The sequence below is a fragment of the Pantherophis guttatus genome, chromosome 5 (assembly GCF_059756535.1).
Source record: "Pantherophis guttatus breed Tessera chromosome 5, ASM5975653v1, whole genome shotgun sequence".
Classification (NCBI taxonomy): Eukaryota; Metazoa; Chordata; class Lepidosauria; order Squamata; family Colubridae; genus Pantherophis; species Pantherophis guttatus.
In genome coordinates, this window is record NC_142067.1 from 18,699,852 (window position 1) to 18,720,213 (window position 20,362).

The 20,362-nt window shown below is 37.4% G+C and overlaps 1 protein-coding gene and 1 long non-coding RNA gene across 6 annotated transcripts in view; one reads left to right on the forward strand and one right to left on the reverse strand.

Annotated features, from left to right (window-relative positions):
• The window catches only part of GRIA4 (glutamate ionotropic receptor AMPA type subunit 4), a 281,742-nt gene that overhangs the window by 64,446 nt on the left and 196,934 nt on the right, over nucleotides 1-20,362 (forward strand). The gene's annotated exons all lie outside the window — the stretch shown is intronic.
• LOC148113289 (uncharacterized) overlaps nucleotides 3,403-20,362 on the reverse strand; it is a 39,027-nt gene continuing 22,067 nt past the window's right edge. Inside the window, exon 3 of the long non-coding RNA XR_015728287.1 lies at nucleotides 3,403-3,486. This is a non-coding gene — a long non-coding RNA (uncharacterized LOC148113289). The remainder of the gene's footprint in view (nucleotides 3,487-20,362) is intronic.

Here is a 20,362-nt window from a genome sequence, read left to right on the forward strand (position 1 = left end):
GCCAAACAATGCCGACTGGCGGCCCCCAGGGGGAGAGCCTTCTCTGTGGGGGCACCTACTATCTGGAACGAGCTCCCCCCAGAGATACGGAGGATCCCGGATCTGCGTACCTTCCGCCGCGCCTTAAAGACCTTACTATTTCACCAGGCAGGCCTGGCCTAATTTTCCCCCTCTTTTATAAAAGATTTTTAAAATTTTAAATATCTTTTAGTATTTTATATATTCAATTTTAAATTGGTTTTAAAAGTTTGGGGTTTTAAATTTGTCAGGGCCAAAATTATTTAATTTGATTTTATTCTATTTTTTAAATTTTGTATTGTATGTGTTCTTATTGTTTGGCTGTGCACCGCCCTGAGTCCTTTGGGAGTAGGGCGGTATAGAAATCTAATAAAATAAATAAATAAATAAATAAATAAATAAATAAATAAATAAATAAATAAATAAATAAATAAATAAATAAATAAATAAATAAATAAATAAATAAATAAATAAATAAATAAATAAATAAATAAATAAATAAATAAATAAATAAATAAATAAATAAATAAATAAATAAACAAACTGGTTGCAGTACTTAAGGACAAAGTTTTAAGAATTGCTGTGTTCCGAGTATTTCATGTGGTGATAGCTTGGCTATTGGAAAAGAAACATTGATAGACCAGAATATTTATAGTTTAGGATTCAACTGTGGATTCCTTGGTGTTCTTTGAGCTTGCTGATTACTTACAGACGTTTCATTACCAAACTAGGTAACATCATCAGAGCCTGGTTTAGCTCAACAGACAGAAGCACTGTAATTTAACACCAGCTGTCTGCAATTAAAGTAAGATCGAATCTCGCCAGGCTCAAGGTTGACTCAGCCTTCCATCCTTTCTAAGGTAGATAAATTGAGGACCCAGTTTGTGGGGGCAATAATAAGCTGACTTTGTATAAATATACAAAAGTATGAAGGCTATTGCTTAACGCACTGTAAGCCGCCCTGAGTCTCCGGAGAAGGGCGGCATATAAATCAAATTTAAAAAAATAAAAAAATAATAATACTACAGTAATCAATAATATCTGTAGCACCGATGATGTTATCTACTTTGGTAATAATACGTCTGCAAGAAAACAATCAAGCTCAGAGAGCACCAAGGACCCCATGGAAAAGAGACAATTGATGAACTTTAATCAAATACATAGATGTTTCTATATCACCATCGTGACTTTTAGTTCTTGGGAGAACTCATGAAAACTCACTAATGGATTCTCCCAAAACAAAGATATTTTAGACAAAATTGTAGGGTGATGTTTAAAATAAATGTTAAAGTTAGCATGATTGACCTCCTTAATAAGCAACTCTGTCATGCGAACTACTTAATATCTGGCAGAATTGGTTGTGGCAGACATATTTTGAAGAAATCCAGAATAAATCTTGGTTCCTAATAATCAGTTCATTTTCTGCATGCTAATAAAAATAGCCCTTAACCAAAGTGCTTTAAAGTTTTATCCAAAACTGACATCAGGCTGATCAGATCTATTCTTTTTTTCCCTAGATCTGCCTCTCCCTATTTTTCAGATAGAGATAAATTTGCATGCCTCCAAGAACTCTTAAAGGTTACAGACAAATCTTTGAAATAACATTTTCAAGCTCTTTTAGCATCTTTGGATGTTATTCATTTGCCCTGGAGGCTTGAACTCATTTAAAACAGAAAGTCATTCTCTAACCATTGCTTTATCTATCCAAGGCTGCACTCCTTGTACAATTTTGACTTTTAAATATAATTCTGCTTTCGGAGAAGACCAGGACAATTCAGATAGTCCTCGACTTGCGACCACAATTGATCCCAAAATTTCTGTTGCTAAGCAAGACAGCAGTTAAATGAACTTTGCCCCCTTTTACAACCTTTCTTGCCACAGTTGTTAAATGAATCACTGCAGGCATTAAGTTAGTAATATGTGACTCTGGTTTCCTATGACTTTACTTATCAGAAGGATGGAAAAAGTGATCACATGACCCCAGGACACTGCAATTGTCATAAATACAAACCAGTTGCCAAGCATCTGGATTTTGATCATGTGACCACAGGGATGCTACAGTGATCATAAGTGGGGAAAAAGGTCATAAGTCACTTTTTTTTCATTTCCATTGTAACTTCAAACAGTAACTAAATGAATGATTGTAGAGGACTACCTGTATTGAAAGTAGATACATATATCTCTTTTTAGTCATAATTTTCTCTGAACAATAGACCTAAACTTTCCTTTGATCTTGCTCAGATTATGGTTAAAGAAGCAAATATTTGTTCTTATCTTGTCATCCCTTCCAAATTTCAGTTTGTTCTAGACCAGGGGTCTCCAACCCTTGGGCCACAGAATGCTATCAGGCCACTGAAGCAGCCGTTGAGCATGCAAAGTTTCATTTGCGTATACCACCAAAGCCGCCATCGCTGATCCACAGAATAAAAAAGGTTGGGGACAGTGGGTGGGATCCTACTGGTTTAACAACCAGTTCACTGAGCGCATGCCAGATGTACACTGCGCGCACATGCACACTTTGAAGAAAATTGAACTTCCACGTTGCTGAGAGCAAGGAAAACAGCTGAGGAGCGGCAATCCACTCTGCCACCCTGATCAGCTGGGCTTCGGAAGCAGAAATAAAGCAGGGGCGGTGGGTGGATCCATTTCAAAGAAAGAGAGAACCAGTTCGCTCACGGCTGAAAGTTGGAGCTAATGGTTCGCCCGAACCGGTCTGAACCTGTAGAATCCCACCACTGATTGGAGACTCCTATTCTATACCTACGTTTTCCTGGCATCATCATTACAGACTCAGGGTATTTTTTGGTCTTGTTAAGTCTCGGTTACAAGTCTTTTCTTTACAAGACATTTTTTAAAAAAATATCAGGTGCAAACATTTTTGCTTTCTGATAGACTAAAGGCAAATTGCACATTCAGTATTTTACGTCAGAGAATCTCTTTACTCTCCAATTTGTTCTTTTTTTCCCTGCACAATTTCTAGACATAGGATCTGATTTAATTATTTACCGTATCTTGAAGCCAGCTTTTTGTAAAGTTCAGGGTACAAAAAGCTGTATTTTACACAATTATTATCACAAATTTCATTACATGTTCACTTTCTTTAAAGGTCCTGTAATTTTCACTTTATTCAGGTTCGCATTTATTTGATTTGTTTCTTGTTCTTATTTTATTTTGATGTCTGACTCTGACAATATAAAAATGAATAGCAAATACAATAAGGTAAGTACAATAAAAGAAATAAAAAGATAGAAAATCCAGATAATAACAAAGCCAACGCAATGTACATCAAATACAGCAACAAGTGGTTTCATCCATCCTACCTCAAGCCTAAGAAAACAACCTTCCAGAATACCATTGGGTTGGGAGTCATCTTAATCTTGGGGGAAACTTCATTTTGGAAGGCAAGTCTCAAGACAGATTGTTGTCAGAATTAAGCCCAAGCTGATATATTTCTTCGTTTCTTTTTCTCTGTTGTAAGAAATGGAATTGACTGATTTGCAAGTGATGAATTATTATTGGGCCTTTACAATAGAGTTGTATTAATATCAGAAAAAAGTTATTATTCAACTTTGTGAAAATTCCATAATCATCTTCAGGAAAGTAGTGTCCATGTTTGCAGTTTGATTGAATGGCCTGAATTTGTTTACAAGAACATAACTCTTTTTTTCCCCTTTCGTTATTCAGATATTTTTAGTCATGGATTTCTAAGTAGACACATACCTTTTTAATACAAATAGATCAGTACAATCATTACCATTTTATTAATTGCTATGTTCCAACCATGTACCCCTTTTATTTTCCAAGAAAATTACTGTGGCTCTGAAATATGGTTTCTTGACTCCTACTGTAAGATGGCCATGCTAAAATTAGAGAAATCATTTATGGACCACTCCATAAACTATACTTCCATTCCAAAACACAGAAAAGGTTAGAAGCTTATTTTCTGACTTGCTTGGAAGATGCAGAGTTTTGCCTCTTTAAAGGATCCTACCTAAAATCAAATTACCCATTTCTGTCAAAGGAAAAAAATATCAGCAAATGAATCACATGACTTTTGCTGCATATAAATTTTTCATATGGTTTTACATAACGGAATACATTATTTGCTTTATTACAAACTGCAGACTATTGTTAAAATCCAATATATCAACAGCAATTATCAGCACAGTATAAAACATGAAAGGCAACTGGAAATTATAGTAATTTTGCCTGAACAGTGAAACAACAATAATTGTTAACAGATCATTACAATTAAGCTTGTGTGTTAAGAGACTTAACACGCTTAAGATGTGTTAAAATTTAAGAGTTTCAGGGCCTCTTTTTCTATAATAGTTCGAACTCAAGGGAGCAGTAAGGACCTCTTTTTGAATGATGAAAGAAGCTTCATTTTTGCAAAGTCTTTTAAGAAGCTGTTCCCAGTTATTTTCTGTTTATCCACAGCAATTTTTTTCCTTTACCTCTTTGAATCAGTGGTGGGAATCAATTTTTTTTACTACTGGTTCTGTGAGCGTGGCTTGGTGGGTGTGGCAGGGGAAGGATATTGTAAAATCTCCATTCCCTCCCCACTCCAGGGGAAGGTTACTGCAAAATAAGGAGCCTGGTGGCGCAGCAGACTAATAGCCTGTTATTAACATTCAGCTGCCTGCAATTACTGCAAGTTCGAATCTCCCCAGGCTCAAGGTTGACCCAGCCTTCCATCCTTTCTAAGGTAGGTAAATTGAGGACCCAGTTTGTGGGGGCAATAAGCTGACTTTGTATAAATATACAAAAGTATGAAGGCTATTGCTTAACGCATTGTAAGCCGCCCTGAGTCTCCGGAGAAGGGCGGCATATAAATCAAATTAAAAAAAAATTCCCATTTCCTCCTGATCAGCTGGGACTCAGGAGGCAGAGAATAGATAGGGCCAGGGCCAGTCAGAGGTGGTATTTACCGGTTCTCCAAACTACTCAAAATTTCCTCTACCAATTCTCCAGAACTGGTCAGAACTTGCTGAATACTACCAACTGTTCAACTAGGTCGATGAATAAAAAAAAATAATTTTCAAGTTTCCCTAATTAGTAAAATAACTGTGATTGGTTTATGTCTTAATTTAGGTAACTGTCATTACAATTGACTTTGACTTGCTTAGAGAATTAGAGAAGTTGGTTTCATATATTTTTAGGACAATTATGATAATGCTAATATATATGCATTAGTAAACCAATTATTGTCACAAAACCTTAAATCATAGATATTTTATTGATAATTTAAAGGATATGCGGAGTGAAAGAAGTGAAGCAAACCAACATCCAATGAAATATTTGTTATCTAGATGACTAAACTGTATGTTGGCATTGAATTAATGCATTAAGCTACTGTATGGAAGGCAAAGGAACACCCTGTTTCACTCATTGTATTCATTTCTGAGGGATGCGGTGGCTCAGTGGCTAAGATGCTGAGCTTGTCGATCGAAAGGTTGGCAGTTCAGCGGTTCAAATCCCTAGTGCCACGTAACGGGGTGAGCTCCTGTTATTTGTCCCAGCTTCTGCTAATCTAGCAGTTCGAAAGCATGTAAAAAATGCAAGTAGAAAAATAGGGCCACCTTTGGTGGAAAGGTAACAGCATTCCGTGCTCCTTTGGCATTTAGTCATGCCGACCACATGACCACAGAGACATCTTCGGACAGTGCTGGCTCTTCAGCTTTGAAACGGAGATGAGCACTGCCCCCTAGAGTTGGGAATGACTAGCACATATGTGTGAGGGAACCTTTACCTTACCTTTATTCATTTCTATAAGAAAGTATTTCTAATATGATGCATTTCATATCATTTGTTTCATACCCTATGCATTTTCAGGAACCCTATAATGCCAATTTCGGCGTTAAGAGATCTGCCACAGATCAGATAGGAGAGTAATTAGAATAAGCCAATTTAGCTCCCTGAAAAAAGCTGTAATGATAAGAAAGAGAGGAAAAGGATGACCACCCAAAAATTGAGTGGATTTGGTTGCAATTGTGATTTGTGAATTACCTGAAAGTCCAAGTTAGGGACAGAGACTCATGGAGAAAATCTATCTATGTAGTTGCTAGAAATCAAAAAATAACTTGATGACACACGATCAGTCAATCAATCAATGCTTACTAGTACAATCAAAGTTCTAATTCTTCAAGGAATCTCTCATGGTCAAAGAATAGATAATCCAAAAATCAAAGCCAAATGTTACAGATGGAAAAAATGATGAAATCATGGTCCAGGTAGTATAAGAATCAGTACATTAAAGAGATTTGAAATGCAATCAGGTCTAGACATGCAGATGTATTAAAAAAAAAACAATTTGATACTTACAATCAACAGGATTAAACTGAAAGTAATAGCTGATCTTAAAATAGTTGATCGTCATCAAGCCTGATTGGGCATCAAGTTCTTAGCATTTTGAGCTGCTCTGGAATATATTTATTTATGCATAACAAGTCTATTGTCACTTCAGTGATGTGACTCTAAATAGCCTTTTATTTTTATCTTTAAACTATTTTCTGTTGTAATTAAACATTTGTCTGGTTTTTTAAAAATATTTTATAAATATAAATTTATATCTATATAAATATGTTTTATATTTATATGAGTGGTGCGGTGGCCTAAAGGCAGAGCTCTTGCCTCACAATCAGGAGGCTGTGAGTTCGATTCTAGGTAGAGGCAGATATCTCTCTCTCTGGGCACAATGAGAATATATCTGCTGAAACAATCTCCGCATTGGTGACAGGAAGGGCATCCGGCCAGTAAACACTCAGCTCCATTCATTTGCCCAAGACTCCACCCCAGTAGGGATTACGGGGTCTTTAAAAGATGATGATGATGATGTTTTATATTTATATAATATATATATATATATATATATATATATATATATATATATAGCACTACAGTTGGTCTCATTAGCTAATAGTGTGATAAGTGAGGCACACTTAGAAACCAAGATAGAAGATTCTCTACTGACAATTGATTCAGGCTTGTAGTTGTGGGGAAAATATGTGGAGTAAGGAGTATTTGATATGTCAGGGTGACAATTAATCCCATTCTGCTTCTGGGTAATCGCACCTTGATTTAGAGGATGAATCGAGGCTTTTCCTTGAAGTATACTTAAGAAAATAAACTCGAAGATATGTTTTCTAAGAAAAACTCATTTATTTGTTATAAAGAAAATAAAACATCTCACTAGTCTAATTAGTTACATCTTGGCAACGTTCCTGCCGGCCACCCCTCTTGGCCGGACCTCTCCTGGCAGGAGAACAAAGAAGGTTAGAAGAAAGTGAAGGAATGTAGACATGCGCAGTTAGCTTACTGATAAGAAACTTGGCAAGCTACGGTAAGTCTGAAAGTCCAAAAATATGAGCTCATCTGGTAAATACAAAAACGCAGTAACATGATATGCTCTCTACCTTGAATTGTTTGTAAAAATAATAAAGGTAGGATATAAATAAACAAACAAGCAAATAGAAAAGTACATAGGTCTAACTCATTACACCATTCATTAATTGAAAGTACGGTACAAGTTAAATCAGTTAATTAAAGAAATTGATGCAGTTAGAATTTTTAAAATGTCACAATGATATATTGCATGGCAAGAATGAAGTGCTGTGTACATAACATTAAACGATGAAATCATAGGATCATTAATCCTATACTGCTATTAAATGTTTTGTGATGGAAGAATAAGCATTAACCTTTTTGCATTAACTATAAAGCCTGCTATCTAGGAAAAAAAATGAAGATTAAACTGTAAAGGCTCTACAAAGCCTTACCTACAATTCTTAGAATATAACTTCTCAAATTTGTTTATTAGTTTATCCTATTCCTATATAAGCAAGAAAATTCTAAAATAGATTTAACTAAAGCTTTCCTCAAAAAAATTGGGGGAAAATCAATTTTAAATTGTAATTACTGTGCAATTTAAAGACATGCTCTGCTCTAAGATTAAAAAAACACTTTCTTTTTTTAACTAGTTTACAAAAGTAAACACTGTCTTTGTCTTCTGTTTTAGTAATTCTTTCATGAGTATTGATAAAGTTATGAACCTCAGTTATAAAGTCACACAATTTTAGCTTCAGATCTTTTTCTTAGACTTCTCAGTTAGATAGCATTTCAGTCATATGTGGTACAGTATATATAAATCCTTAATTAATTAATTTTATATTCTGCCTAGCTCATTCTCTAAGTGACTTTAATCATACTTTGCGGTAATAGGTTGTGTTGAATTTTTGCTAGCAAAAATCTGGGACACAAGCATGAGATATAATCATTTGAGATGATATAAAAATATGAATCTAGATATTCAAATAGATTTAGTTCTGTTGCTACATGTATATTCAGGAATTACATAAAAACTGAGAACAGGAATTACAGAACACTGGAGATAGCATTTTCAGTTAGAGAACTATTATTGACAATCTAGGATGTTAACTTTTGTGTTTCATATGAAACTCTATCAGAATGTGATATATATCTCATATATAGATATGTTTAATGTTAGGATGTATATTCAGATTGGACCACTACCTAAATGACATGTGCTTTCTAATTCAAAAACAAATAATCATGAATTTATTATCAGTTTTCTATAGTAATTAACATGGAATAAATACCTGTATTTCACTCATATATACTTATGTTGCTATCTGCATAAAATGGGTTGTTTAATCATGCTCTAATAAAATACAGTTCATCTGCATAAATAGATTATTTAATCATCGTTTAATATAGCATAACTGACTTGACTTGTACAGCACAGGAAAATGAAACCAACAATAATGCTTTAGCAAGATTCCTTCTACTGTATGTATGTATGTATGTATGTATGTATGTATGTATGTATGTATGTATATATATATATGCCAAATACCACTCACTCATCACGAAATCTCCAAAACAGTAACACCTACAAACTTGAAAGTTGGCACGTATGTTCCTCTTGGCTTCTTGGTGCTTGCTAAGAAAGGATTTTTTGAAATGACCATCAGATCATTAGTATTTCATATACAGTATTATATTCACATGCTCTGATGCTAAGGAGGTAGACATTCTACTCCCCCTCCCCACCTGAAAGGAACTCTGTCCCAACTGCCAGTTGCCTTATATTAACACTCTCTGATGACCTCTTTGCTGAACCGGGTGTGGGCATGGCCAGCACGTGACTCATCCGGCCTGCGGGCTGGGATATTCTACTCCCCCTCCTCTCTGTTCCAACTGCCAGTTGCCTTATATTAACACACCCTGATGCTATGACACATTCTACATTAAGTTTCAGGCTTTAAGCGTCAATTTATCACACCCGATCACATAGTTTCCTAGTGAAACATAGGCATCCAGCTAGTCATCTCATATACAAAATTCAGCAGATCAAATTAAGAAAGTTCCATACTGTCTAGGGATTTGTGATTCCTGGGGTCACAACTTCTTGCTCAAGTCAGAGGATTTTGCCTCATACCTGAGCAGTGTTTTCAATGTAAACTCTCCCATTTATTATAGGTGGGAGGTTTAGGGGTTCAGTTCAATTTTGTCTGTTCATTTTCCGCTTCTTCTGTGAAGCTTTTGAAAGATAACATTTATAACAATGTTGCCCCCAGTTTCATCATGCATTTATCATGTCAGGCTATAGAAGAATTGACTCTTGATATATATAATATGTGAGGGTATTTTTCCTAGGGAGTAAGCTTTTATGCTTGAATAGGAAACCTATGCTGCCATTTTTCCTTTCCCAGTAAAAAAGGAATTATTTATTTGCTTATTCCCCAAGAAATTATTAAATGAATTAGATGACATCTTTATTATTCTTTAATATCTGATCACTGCCCTAAGGAATCATGTTTGAATTCATCAGGCCACAGAACTATAGTGATGAATGCTGTTTATAATCTTCTTTGACCGTTCTAAGCAAATATTTATTAATAGGCTTATTCTGAGATACTGAAAGTAAGTATGGAACAATTGTATCTGGTAATTCCTTTATGAGTTTTCAGATTTCCTATTACAGTTTTCAGGCTATATAAGCAAAGAAATTTTTAATGAAAGCATTGTATTTCTATTTTGGGGTCTTAAAGAAAATGAAACTTAGGATACTGCTGCTTTTGTTTTAAACATTTATAATAATCTTAAAATCTGGTTAAGAGATTACAGAATAACGTAGGTTCAAATAATTGACTTTTAAAAATTCTTGCATTGTGCCGAAAGCATAAGATTTATATCTTCATTGTACACATCTGTAGCATTACAAATTGTATCAAACATTCTCTGCTTGGGAGGAGCTGACAATTACTTTTCAGCAAGGCAGTTTTTAAATTATATCCTTTCCATTACAGAACTCTGATAACAAAATAGGGGCTAAAATAGTGCTTTTTAATGTTGTTTTTGTTCAGTATTATTTATAAAGACCTTGACACCATGGTAGTTTTTTAAAAAATCACATTAAGACTAAATGTGGTATGTCCAAAGATAGCAATAGCACTTAGACTTATATACTGCTTCACAGTGCTTTACAGTCCTCTCTAAGTCTACTGCCCCCAACAATCTGGGTTTTACCCACCTCGGAAGGATGGAAGGCTGAGTCAACCTTGAGCCTGGTGGGATTCGATCTGCCAAATTGTAGGCAGCTGGCAGTCAGCAGAAGTAGCCTGCAGTACTGTGTTCTAACCACAGATGACTGATTAGACCAAATTTGGCCACCACATTTTTTTCACACATTTTGGACATCTATGCGGAGTGGACAATGAAATTGTTCTGCTAGTGATTCTGGTCTTACACAAATCATGCTTATGTTGTTTTCCAAATCAAATCAAACTTTTATTACAACCAAAGCACCAGCAGAAGGAGGTGAGGTACAAAATTTAAAAAAATACATCAAAATAAAAAAATAGATACAAAAAGCTAAAAAAATATCCCCAGAACCTAAAAGAAGGAGGAGGAGGAACAATAGATGGGATATAAAAGAACATGGTAAATTAAATTTATCACAATACAAATCACTCTAGAATAACAAGCTAATGCCCATTAAAACTAGTTTATGGCACACAGGTAATTTGACAGATTTAAGTGCAGAACCTGGAAATTTTGTATGTTATAGCAGGGTTACCATTTGAAAGCAGCAGGCAGAAGTAAAATTGTCTGCTGTGCCCTGAATATTTATGCAATAATGGTGAGATTTGGCTATTGTGAATGTCTCTGTAGTCCTTGCGCTGGAGAAGATCAGGTTCTGTTTTTTCTTCAGCAGTATGTCTTACTTCATAAACTTGATAGCCCTTGTAGATGAGGCTATGCCAGGTAGGGCAGTTATGTGTCAGCATTTCCCAGGTGATTGTGTCTGTATCAGGGGTGTCAAACTCAAGGCCCATGGGCCAAATCTGGCCCACAGGGTGATTAGTTCTGGCCCACAGGGCTGCACTGGAAACAATGAAGGACCAGCCTGTGGTGCCTCTGCTAGTGAAAATGGACCTCGGGAGGCCTGCATGTGGCCCTCTCAAGCTCCATTTTTGCTGGCAGAGGGTTGCAAGAGGCCATTGTAGCTGAAAATGGAGCTCACGAGGGCCACAGGCAGCCCTCCTGAGCTCAGTTTTCACTGGTAGAAGGTTGCAGGAGGCCATCACGGCCGAAAACGGAACTCGGGAGCCCATTTTTGCTGGCAGAGCACTCAGACCACCACAGGAGTCCCGACATGAGTGATGTCAAGCTGGCCATGCCCACCCTGGCCATGTCCAGCCCACCCTTCCGAGGTGAAACACAACCCTGATGCAGACCTCAATGAAATCAAGTTTCATTCTTCAAATCAAGAGTCTTTATTCCGTCTTTGAAGCATTTCTTCTTCTCTCCATGTCAATATCTTCACCAAAGTGTTCCCAAAAAAGTAGCTATTGGAGTATGCATTTGCGTATCGTACAAGTGACATGACCTGCCCACTGAATCTTTGCTCTCCTGAGTTTGTGGACTGATAATAGACATGCTTCAAATAAAATTTCAGGACTTCGTCTTGCCATCTGATATCCGATGCCAAACATCCCTACAGGTAACCCTCGACTTATAATCACAATTGAGTCCAAAACTTCAATTGCTAAGCAAGACAGTAGTTGAGTGAGTTTTGCCCCATTTTATTACCTTTCTTGCCACATTTGTTAAGCAAATCACTGCAGCTCTTAAGTTAGTTAAGTTAAAATAAATTATGGGTTGTTAAGTGAATTTAGCTTGCCATTGACTGTTTGTTTGTCAGAGGAGTTAGGACACCACAACCGTTACAAATACATGCCAGTTGCCAAGCATCCGAATTTTATTTATTTTTTATTTATTTATCAAATTTTTATACCGCCCTTCTCCCAAAGGAATTCAGGGCGGTGTACAGCCAAGATAAAAACCAACAATATAAAAGTTAAAAACAATTTAAAATTATTAGATAGTTTGGCCAATCATCTAAAACACAATAACCCATTAAAATAATATTTTAGGCCAGCCCTGCTTGATGGAATAATAGCATTTTAAGGGTGCGGTGGAAGGTACGGAGGTTGGAAATCTGGCGAATCTCCGGGGGCAGCTCGTTCCAGAGAGCAGGTGCTCCCACAGAGAAGGCTCACCCCCTGGGGGTCACCAGACGACACTGTCTAACCGACGGCACCCTGAGGAGACCCTCTCTGTGGGAGCTATCGGAGGCAGAAGGTGGTCTCGTAAATATCCAGGTCCTATGCCATGGAGCGCTTTAAAGGTGTCAACCAACACCTTGAATCGCACCCGGAAGACCACTGGGAGCCAGTGCAGCTCGCGCAGGAACGGTGTTACATGGGAGCACCGAGTCGCCCCCATAATCACCCGCACGGCCGCATTTTGTTCTTGTGACCGCACAACAGTCATAAGTGTGAAAAATAGTCATAAATCATTTTTTTTCAGTGCCAGTGTAACTTCAAATGGTCACTAAACGAGTGGTTGTAAGCTGAGCACTATCTGTACTCTGGAAGCTATCTTTCAATAGAGCAGTACACATCATGCTGAACAATGTAGGTTAACTCTAACCCTAACCCTGTTTGATGCCATTAGTGGGTGGAAATGCCTTTGAAGATTGCCAGCCATCCAGCCATCATGGAACTGACACATTATCTGAATAAATTTGTCAAGGCAGCCAAAGCGTGACATGATTTTCCACAGGCCTTGTCACCTAACAATGTTGAAGATTTCCGGGAGATTTACAAAGATTGTGTAAAGTTCACAGTACTTCTCCTGACAGTTCTTTCATATTGTAGTCTTTCCATTATAGAATTTTGTTAACAAAATAGGACTAGAATGACTAACATTGGCTCTGGTGGCTCAGCAGAGTAATTAACATCCACTTACATCTGCTGCCTGCAATTATTGCAAGTTCAAATCTCACCAGGCTCAAGGTTGACTCAGCCTTCCATCCTTTCTAAGGTAGGTAAAATGAGGACCCAGATTATGGGGGCAATAAACTGACTTTGTATAAATATACAAAAGTATGAAGGCTATTGCTTAACGCATTGTAAGCCGCCCTTGTATTTGGTGCATATGCTCTCAGTGTACATAAAAATACATTCATCAAGAATCATAAGATACAACACTTAGTGATAGTCATAGGATACTAAATAAGCAATCAAATCATGCTAGGAAACTAAATAAAACAATATAAATTGTAAAGATACAAGCAACAAGTTTATAGTCATAAGTGGAAGGAGATAGGAAGGATGAGAAGAATAATAGTAATATAGTCTTAGTAAATAGTTTGAAAGTGTTGTGGGAATTAGTTGTTTATATATGTCTATACAGTATGTCACAGAAGTGAGTATACCCCCTCACATTTTGTAAATATTCAAGTATATCTTTTCATATGACAACACTGAAGAAATGACACTTGGCTACAATGTAAAGTAGTGAGTATACTGCTTGTATAACAGTGTAAATGTGCTGTCCCCTCAAAATAACGCAACACACAGCCATTAATGTCTAAACTGCTGGCAACAAAAGTGAGTACACCCCTAAGTGATAATGTCCAAATGGGGCCCAAAGTGTCAATATTTTGTGTGGCCACCATTATTTTCCAGCACTGCCTTAACCCGCTTGGGCATAGAGTTCACCTCCACCTTGCATTTCAGGATGCCCCACAGATGCTCAATAGGGTTTAGGTTTGGAGACATGTTTGGCCAGTCCATCACCTTTACCCTCAGCTTCTTTAGCAAGGTAATGGTCGTTTTGGAGGTGTGTTTGGGGTCGTTATGTTGGAATACTGCCCTGCGGACCAGTCTCCGAGGGGATCATGCTGTGCTTCAGTATGTCATAGCACATGTTGACATTCATGGTTCCCTCAATGAATTGTAGCTCCCCAGGGCCAGCAGCACTCATGTAGCCCCAGACCGTGACATTCCCACCACCATGCTTGACTGTAGGCAAGACACACTTGTCTTTGTACTCCTCACCTGGTTGCCGCCACACATGCGTGATACCATCTGAACCAAATAAGTTTATCTTGGTCTCATCGGACCATAGGATTTGGTTCCAGGAATGCAATGCAATGGTTCCAGGAATGCAATGTATATGCAATGTGTTAAATTATGTCATAACATATATAAATTATGGTAGTTTTACTAATTGTATTAGTTACATTATCTGGGATTCTGTTCTACATACATTCCTCACCTATATGCATATTTTGGTCTTCAGACATTGTTACACAACACAAGATTTTGGTTTTTTCTTTTCTTTTTTTACAAGAAGAAAAGATAGTTAAGATTCTGACAACATCAGTGGTGGATTGCTCCCGGTTCTGTCCGGTTCTTGAGAACCGGTAGTAAAAGCAGTGGGAGGCTCCACCCACCCACCCGCCCAGATGTCACAAGGTACAATCTATGCAGAAGCGCACACGTGCGCTCCCGTTGCGAACCGGTAGTAAAGGTAAGTAGAACCCACCCTTGGACAACATGTAATTGTGGTCCCATCTCTGCATTTGTTGAATGTAAGTTTGTTGTGATGGTTAAAATCCTAAAAGTGCCAAGGATTGCATTAATCCAAATTGAGTTTTTAGTTTATATAAAGATAATTTGGGAATGTCAGCTTGCAGAGCCATATGGATCATCAATATTTAGAAATGAATTAAAGTTTGATGGCTGGGTTAAACTGGTGTTGTTGCTGGCAAAATGCTAACACTCACTGCATTTTATTTGACTGATTTAATATATTGCATCTTAAGTCACTAATTTCATGTTATTACTTGCCGTTTTTCAGGATGGATAATAAAGCTAATATGGGTTGACAGCCTGTAATTTTATAGCCTCTTAATTCAGTACTCAAAATATATATTTTAACATTCCAGAATATCAAATAGATTTGTTATCAGGTTTAATTGATGTATAATATACTTTCCTTCTCTGTCCTGTCAACTTCGACAAATATAATGTTCAGAGTTTTCTTTAATATATTCTGTATACTTTGGATTTTAGAATCCTCCTTTAGTACAATCATATGATAATGCAAAGCATATCAGTCCTGTCACCGATCATTAAATTCTCTTTGTTCTCCAAATCAGTGAGGGGAAGTGGAACTGAACATTTTTGTGGCATTCTGAATGTAGTATGTTGAGTTTGTTCTTATGAAATGCCTGTTAAGGATAGGACGCTGAGACATTAGGAAGAAATGTCAACTTTAAAGAGAAGAATGATAAGATATTTGAGAAGGAACCATCTTTGCATTATTAAGATTGGGAGTTGAATAAATGAATGTCATAACAGAATCAACCCTATCATCCTTAAAACTAATATGAGATTACTTCTATCAAACCCATACTTTCTTTCAAAATGCAAAGAGATACTTTATTTAATGCAACAATTTCCGGTCAATTACAAGGACAATAAAAGTTATGGGCAACTATTAAATGATATTAGGTTTTATGTGCAAGCACTGGGATTTGATACGAATATAAGTAGTCCTCAACTTATGTCCATAATAGAACCTGGAGTTTTCATTGAAAGTCCTGGTGGTCACAATCCAAGCTATGACCAACCTGATTTTATTAACTTTTTTTCGGCAGTTGTTAAACAAAACACTGCAGTTATTCATTGAACACCATAGTTGTTAAATGAGATAATTCATCCCTATGGGACAGGGGTGGGTTCTAAATTTTTTTACTACAGGTTCTGTGGGCATGGCTTATTTTGGTTACCATGGTTTGATGGTCATGTGACAATTCTTTAGGATTTAGCAAAGGTACTGGTCTACCAGGCTTTTAACTGCTTGCAGAGCTGTACTGGTCTACCCATTTGTTCTTGGAGTGCTCTGGTCTACCCATTTGTTTGTGGAGGCACCAGTCTACCCATTTGTTTTTGGAGGCACTGGTCTACCCATTTGTTTTTCGAGCGCACTGGTCTACCACCACACTGCCTTTTAACACTGATCAGCTGTAAGGCAGCCCTTTGAAGCCCCACAGCAAGAGTTTAAACAGGTTTTTTCCTTCTAGCTGATCAGCTGGGATTCGGGAGGCAGTGAATAGATTGGGGGCGGGGCCAAATAAAAGGTAAGAATAATGTGGGAGCTGGCAAGAGGGCCCAGCTCCCGAACAAAGAGAACTGGTTCGATGATGTCATATCATCACTGCTACTGGTTCGGCCGAACCAGGCCGAACCGGGAGGAACCCACCACTGCTATGGGAGTTTTAGACCAAAAACCAGCCCAATAAATCACATGTCTGCAGAACCTTGCAAACAGCATAAAGGCAAGCTGGTTGCCAAGCACCTGAAATATAGTCATGTGACCACATGGTGGGGATACCATCAGAAGTCCAGCACCAGCTCGTAAGTACATTTTGGGGAGTCACTAATTTAAATAAGGAATACCTGTAATAATATATTGGAATGTCTTGATCAGATTGTTTGAAAGCTTTAAAAAAAGAATGTTTACCGTAAAAGGAGCTTCATATTAAAACAATGTTTTAATAAATAAAAACATCTGAAAATAGTCAGATGGATTCTTTTTCGTTACTCTTAACATACCATTAGAGCAGATCACTGCAAATTACATGCATTTTGTTTTCTTACTGATCAAAATCTTTTTCCAAGTCCCTCCTTAATTATTATTCTTACCGCTTGTCAATGGTCTGTTCTGTTTCTTCCTCACCAATATAAACCATAAAATTTCACCTGATTAAAAATTATCGCTTCAAGCTCTATATGTGCTGATTTATTTGGGACAAGCATTCCTCCATTTTTATTTTGTTCCCTATAAATATATTCTTCTGGTATAAATTATGGAGGCAATTGAAGTAGAATAAGTTATCTCACATTCTCTGAAAACCTATAGCAGGAGTGTCAAACTCGGGTCCACGGCCAGTTGTGTCATATGCTGGCCCTGCCTGGCTTAGCGAAGGGGGGAAAAAGTCCCGATACGACACGTGATGCTGCTGTGACGATGCGAGTTTGACACCCCTGACCTATAGTCATACTTCCTGCTTCGTTGTATCTTAAGGCAAGTGAAACTTCCTGCTTCCTCTTTCATAAAAATACATTTACATGCCATAAGAGAGTAAATTGACAGGCGGCAAATTAAGAAATCAACAGGCAAAACAATGCACAGTATTGATAAAACAGAAATAGTTTGAAATTGGAACCTGAAAAAATATTTGTCGGAGGCAAAATCATCCAAGTTTGAGCCTGTAGTTCCTTTGTATTTCATTCATGCTGATTTTCTCATCTCTTATTTATATATGTGGTGCTAATGCCACCAGAGGGTGTCCATTTATTATTAAATATACTTTGACTTCAAAATAAGCTAATTGTGACATTTGGGCACCATTAATACTAAAAAAAAAAAATGTACCCTGCTTTTCATGCTTAGGCCTTATAGCAGTTATCATTTATGGGAATGTTAATTATTTATGTTTTAAAATCAGGCGGTCTGGAGTTCACGAAAATCTAAGCTGCACAAGCGACAATATGGTATGACAAGAGAGTAAAGTTCAAAACAAATATTATGCTTCAGGAGCAAGAGCATGTGGCAACGGATGATCTAGAGTCAGTATAATTTGACTGCTGTGAAAATGTCAGAAAATCAGCTGTAGGAGGAATAACATAATTGGTGTTTAGTTTTCTGTACTTGTTACGCCTCAGTTCTTGTTGGATACAATGGACTTTTAATTGGATACAGGGCACCCAGAGAGACCTGAATGCCCATTAGTGCACCTGTGTCATACAGAGTGTTTCTTAAATGCCCTTTTATTGGTATGTGTTTTAATTATCAAAGTGTGTAAAGTAATAGTCATTCTCTTCACATTATGATATTGGAGAGTAGATCTACTGGATAGTTGTGAAGGCTTCAGCTACCGATAGCCTTCTGCTACCGATAGCCTCCCACTGGCCAGTACGCTCCCACAGAGAGGGACTCCTCAGGATGCCGTCGTCAAACAATGTTGACTGGCGACCCCCACAGGGAGAGCCTTCTCTGTGGGGGCATCCGCCCTCTGGAATGAATTGCCCCCGGAAATATGGATGATCCCTGACCTACGCATCTTTCGCCGTGCCCTCAAGACGTTATTGTTCCAACAAGCTGGGTTGGCCTAAACATTAATTTTGATGGGTTGCTTTTATTTTATTTTTTAATGATGTCGGGGCCAAATTATTTAATATGTTTTTAAATTGCTTTTAAATTTTATATATGTGTTTGTTTTATTTTTGGGCTGTGCACCGCCCTGAGTCCTTCGGGCGAAGGGTGGTATAAAAATTAGATTAAATAAATAAATAAATAAGGCAAATGCACTTCCAAATAGAACTGAGGGGTGTGAATCCTGCTTGAAATCTGTATCATCCTGAGCTTCTGACAGAATCTTAAAAGAATGTCTTACAGAATAAAAGATTTGCAAGGGACCTTTGAGGTAACAGTAACAAAGCTGGAAGGGACCTTGGAGGTCATCTAGTCCAACCCCGTGCTCGAGCAGGAGACCCTATACCATTTCAGTTAAATGGCTGTCCAGCCACTTTCTTAAAAGCCTCCAGTGATGAAGCACCCACAATTTCTGAAGGCAAGACATTCCACTGTTAGGAAGTTTCTCCTTAGTTCTAGATTGTTACTTCCAGTTAATATAATAAGGAAGTCTGTCTGCTTAAAACATTACAATACTTTACAATTCATCTTTTTTGTATCATTATCTTTGAATCATTTAATTTGTTGAAGCGGCATGTCCATCCAAAAGACATACAAATATGCTGTAATAACATCCATGTAATTTGAACTTTCATATTCAAGCCAAAAGCAAAGGATAAGTTATAATGTATATGGATGAATGTAAATATAGATATAACTTCTATAGATTTTTGTTTTCCTGGAGCTGAATGTTAAAGTCATTCAAATGAACTGAAGAGGCAATCCTCATTTAGCGACTGCACTTAATTGGGATCATTGATTTGGTCACTAAGTGGAAAATCACGACTGTGATTGTGTTATGATTTTACTTCAGCTTTTCTTTTTCCTCACTCCTTCGTTTCTTGGAATGCTCACCCCAGCACTGAGATGATTAGCAAAATGAGAATTAATGTTGAGGAAGGGTTTTCAAGAGAGTAAGCAGGCACAAATGGAGAATACACATTGAGGATCCCTGGAGCGGTTAGAATGTAATATTGCAGGCAAACTCTGCCCACAGCCTGGAGTTCAATTCTGACCATCTCAAAATTGATTCAGCCTTCCATCCTACCGAGGTTGGGAAAATAAGGACTCAGATTATTGGGGTGGGGTGGGGGGAATATGCTGACACACTATAAACTGCTCAGAAAGTGCTGCAAAGCACTATGGAATGGTATATAAGTCTAAGTGCTATTGCTATACAAGAGCTGTGGTGGCACAGTGGTTAGAATGCAGTATTGCAGGCAGGAGTTCAATCCTGACCAACTCAAAAGTGGACTCAACTTTCCATCCTTCCGAGGTCGGTAAAATGAGGGCCCAGATTGTTGGGGGAAATATGTTGACTCTGTAAACCACTCACAGAGTGCTATAAAACACTGTGAAGTGGCATATAAGTGTAAATGCTATTTGCTTTTGAAAGGAGAATACTGGTGGTGTCAATTTGGCCAGCATGGTCATAGCTCCCAATCCTGAGTGCACTAGGCAAACAGCCGGTGATAGCTCATTAATTTCAATGTATGCTTCACATTGTGTGTGTGTGTGTTTATTTATTTCTATGCCACCCATCTCACCCAACTCTGGTTGGCTTACAAACAATAAAAAAGATAAATATAGAAACAATTAAAATTTAAAAAGTTATGTGAGAGCCAAGACCAAGGACGGCACAGTTTTGTTCACTAATTCTAATTCTAATTCCAATTTTCTGCAACTCCTTCAATATTTCTGTTGT